The sequence below is a fragment of the Palaemon carinicauda genome, chromosome 34, assembly GCF_036898095.1.
Source record: "Palaemon carinicauda isolate YSFRI2023 chromosome 34, ASM3689809v2, whole genome shotgun sequence".
Lineage (NCBI taxonomy): Eukaryota > Metazoa > Arthropoda > Malacostraca > Decapoda > Palaemonidae > Palaemon > Palaemon carinicauda.
In genome coordinates this window covers 28,645,461-28,650,460 of record NC_090758.1, presented here as the reverse complement: position 1 = coordinate 28,650,460, position 5,000 = coordinate 28,645,461, and positions in this window count along the sequence as shown.

Sequence of the window (5,000 nt, the reverse complement as noted above, 5' to 3'; positions counted from 1 at the left end):
GCCCAGTTGCCTTCCCATTCTTCATCTTCCTCAGTGCATTTATTACCTCTTGCCTAGAGAAACTTATTACCATGCCAAAGTTCGCCTGTCCATCCTCTCTTAGTAATCTATCATTTTCTTCATTTAACAGCTGTTCAAAATATTCTTTCCATCTCTTTACAATGTCTTCCTCCTTTCTAAGTACTACACCATCTTGATCTTTAATTTGTTTGATGTGTGTAATATCTTTGGTGCTCTTATTTCCAGTCTTTGATAGCTTGATTATCTTGTTTAATCCTTCCTTTGTCCCCAGCTCATTATACACATCATCATATGCCTTAGCTTTAGCTTGGGCTACTACCTTCTTCACCACCTTGTTTTTCTCTCTGAGCCTCTCTCTGTCATCCCCTGACTGTGACTCTTCCCATCTCTTCTTTGCCTCCTTCTTATCTTTTACAACTTTCTCAATTTCTTCACTCCACCACCAACTCTCCTTTTCTTCCCATATGATACCAGATGTCTCTCCTAGCAACTCCTTTCCATGCCTTCTCATTACTGCTGCATTTCGTGTCCACCATTCTTGAACATCTTCAATTCCTATATCAATATCCTCCAAAACCCTTCTCTTAAACTCTCTCATTTTATCTCCTTCCCTCACTAGTTTGTACCACTTAATTTTCCTTATCCCTTTAGCTTTAGCTTTTCTTTCCCTTTTTAGGTCTAAGTCCATACATAGCAGTCTGTGTTGGGGGGCTACATGGTCACCTGGGATAACCTTGCAGTTCTTGACCTCCACCAGCTTTATCCTTTTATACAGGAAGTAGTCTATCTGGGAGCATCTTCCCCCACTCCTATAAGTTATTAGGTGTTCCCTTTTCTTCTTAAAGAATGTGTTTACTATTGCCATGTCAAATGACACAGCAAAATCAACTACACTCTCTCCTTCTGGGTTTCTCTCCCCAATTCCATGGCCCCCACGCACCCGACCAATTGCCTCATTCTCACTTCCCACGTGGCCATTCAAATCTGCCCCCACTATGACCCTCTCCTGTTCTTCCAGTTCTTGCATTACTCCATCCATATCTCTCCAGAAATTTCCATTCTCCTCTTCTGTGCAACCAACTTGAGGTGCATATGCACTTATAATATTCAGAATCTCTCCTCCACAACACATCTTCAATCTGATGATACGGTCATTCTTTCTATGCACCTCTATCACCGCATTCTTCAGCTCACCAGACAGTACTATGCCAACTCCATTCCTACCGTGTTTATTTGCTCCGCTATAATATAGCTTATATCCATCACCCAACTCTTTAGCTTTATTTCCCTTCCATCGTGTTTCCTGCACACACACATAGCATCTACTCTCTTTTCCCTCATCAAGTCTGCCACTTCTCTACCTCTCCCAGTCATGGACCCAACATTAAGCTGACATATTCTGAGCCCAAAGTGACCTCGCTTCTTTAGCTGCACCCGCTCCTGATGCAGTAGCCCTCGCCTTATCACAGAGTTAGGGCGATGTCTCTGTGCGTCGTTTACGGAGTACGCCCTAGCATTACCTTTTTCCCTATTTTGGCTCATTCCATTTAAGGTTTTGGCACAGGTTTTTACGGTCGGATGCCCTTCCTGACACCAACCCTCCCTATTTATCCGGGCTTGGGACCGGCACCCATATATGTATATGTATATATATATGTATATATATATATATATATATATATATATATATATATATATATATATATATATATATATATATATATATCCATATATATATATATATATATATATATATATATATATATATATATATATATATATATACCTATATATATATATATATATATATATATATATATATATATATATATATATATATATATATATATATATATATATATATATATATATATATATTAATATATATATATATATATATATTTATATATATTAATATATATATATATATTTATATATATATATATATATATATATATATATATATATATATATATATATATATATATATATATATATATATATATATATATATATATATATATATATATATATATATATTTATTTATAAATATATACATATAAATATATATATATAAATATATATATATATATATATATATATATATATATATATATATATATATATATATATATATATATATATATATTTATATATATATAAATAAATTTCTACCTCATACCTGGGATCGAACGCTAGCCCCTTCTAATGAAAGGCCAGGTCGAAACCAACCATGTCACGAGAGCCCATAAAAGATATTGGAACCTGACCGCTACCAGCTGTCCGAGGATTTACCTGGCGAGACATCAGTCTCTTACCAGCGAGTTTTACCCAATATCCCGGGCCACCACGTGACACAATTGGTAGTAATTCATACAAATTACCCCTAATGAGTCAATATGGTTTAATATCAACACAACATCGTGTTCAAATAGAAAAATAAATTTCTACCTCATACCTGGGATCGAACGCTAGCCCCTTCTAATGAAAGGCCAGGTCGAAATCAACCATGTCACGAGAGCCCATAAAAGATATTGGAACCTGACCGCTACCAGCTGTCCGAGGATTTACCTGGCGAGACATCAGTCTCTTACCAGCGAGTTTTACCCAATATCCCGGGCCACCACGTGACACAATTGGTAGTAATTCATACAAATTACCCCTAATGAGTCAATATGGTTTCATATCAACACAACATCGTTTTCAAATAGAAAAATAAATTTCTACCTCATACCTGGGATCGAACGCTAGCCCCTTCTAATGAAAGGCCAGGTCGAAACTAACCGTGTCACGAGAGCCCATAAAAGATATTGGAACCTGACCGCTACCAGCTGTCCGAGGATTTACCTGGCGAGACATCAGTCTCTTACCAGCGAGTTTTACCCAATATCCCGGGCCACCACGTGACACAATTGGTAGTAATTCATACAAATTACCCCTAATGAGTCAATATGGTTTAATATCAACACAACATCGTGTTCAAATAGAAAAATAAATTTCTACCTCATACCTGGGATCGAACGCTAGCCCCTTCTAATGAAAGGCCAGGTCGGAACCAACCATGTCACGAGAGCCCATAAAAGATATTGGAACCTGACCGCTACCAGCTGTCCGAGGATTTACCTGGCGAGACATCGCTGGTAAGAGACTGATGTCTCGCCAGGTAAATCCTCGGACAGCTGGTAGCGGTCAGGTTCCAATATCTTTTATGGGCTCTCTTGACATGGTTGGTTTCGACCTGGCCTTTCATTAGAAGGGGCTAGCGTTTGATCCCAAGTATGAGGTAGAAATTTATTTTTCTATTTGAACACGATGTTGTGTTGATATTAAACCATATTGACTCATTAGGGGTAATTTGTATGAATTACTACCAATTGTGTCACGTGGTGGCCCGGGATATTGGGTAAAACTCGCTGGTAAGAGACTGATGTCTCGCCAGGTAAATCCTCGGACAGCTGGTAGTGGTCAGGTTCCAATATCTTTTATGAGCTCTCGTGACATGGTTGGTTTCGACCTGGCCTTTCTTTAGAAGGGGCTAGCGTTCGATCCCAGGTATGAGGTAGAAATTTATTTTTCTATTTGAACACGATGTTGTGTTGATATCAAACCATATTGACTCATTAGGGGTAATTTGTATGAATTACTACCAATTGTGTCACGTGGTGGCCCGGGATATTGGGTAAAACTCGCTGGTAAGAGACTGATGTCTCGCCAGGTAAATCCTCGGACAGCTGGTAGCGGTCAGGTACCAATATCTTTTATGGGCTCTCGTGACATGGTTGGTTTCGACCTGGCCTCTCATTAGAAGGGGCTAGCGTTCGATCCCAGGTATGAGGTAGAAATTTATTTTTCTATTTGAACACGATGTTGTGTTGATATTAAACCATATGGACTCATTAGGGGTAATTTGTATGAATTACTACTAATTGTGTCACGTGGTGGCCCGGGATATTGGGTAAAACTCGCTGGTAAGAGACTGATGTCTCGCCAGGTAAATCCTCGGACAGCTGGTAGCGGTCAGGTTCCAATATCTTTTATGGGCTCTCGTGACATGGTTGGTTCCGACCTGGCCTTTCATTAGAAGGGGCTAGCGTTAGATCCCAGGTATGAGGTAGAAATTTATTTTTCTATTTGAACACAATGTTGTGTTGATATTAAACCATATTGACTCATTGGGGGTAATTTGTATGAATTACTACCAATTGTGTCACGTGGTGGCCCGTGATATTGGGTAAAACTCGCTGGTAAGAGACTGATGTCTCGCCAGGTAAATCCTCAGACAGCTGGTAGCGGTCAGGTTCCAATATCTTTTATGGGCTCTCGTGACATGGTTGGTTTCGACCTGGCCTTTCATTAGAAGGGGCTAGCGTTCGATCCCAGGTATGAGGTAGAAATTTATTTTTCTATTTGAACACGATGTTGTGTTGATATTAAACCATATATATATATATATATATATATATATATATATATATATATATATATATATATATATATATATATATATATATGTATATATATACATATATATATATATATATATATATATATATATATATATATATATATATATATATATATATATATATATATATATATATATATATATATATATATATATATATATATATATATATATATACATATATGTGTATATATATGTATATATGTATATATATATATATATTTGAATATATATATATATATATATATATATATATATATATATATATATATATATATATATATATATATATATTTATATATATATATATATATATATATATATATATATATATATATATATATATATATATATATATATATATATATATATATATATATATATATATATATATATATATATATATAATTATTTATTGTTATTATTACTATTATTATTATTATTATTATTATTATTATTATTATTATTATTATTATTATTATTATTATTATTATTATTATTATTATTATTATT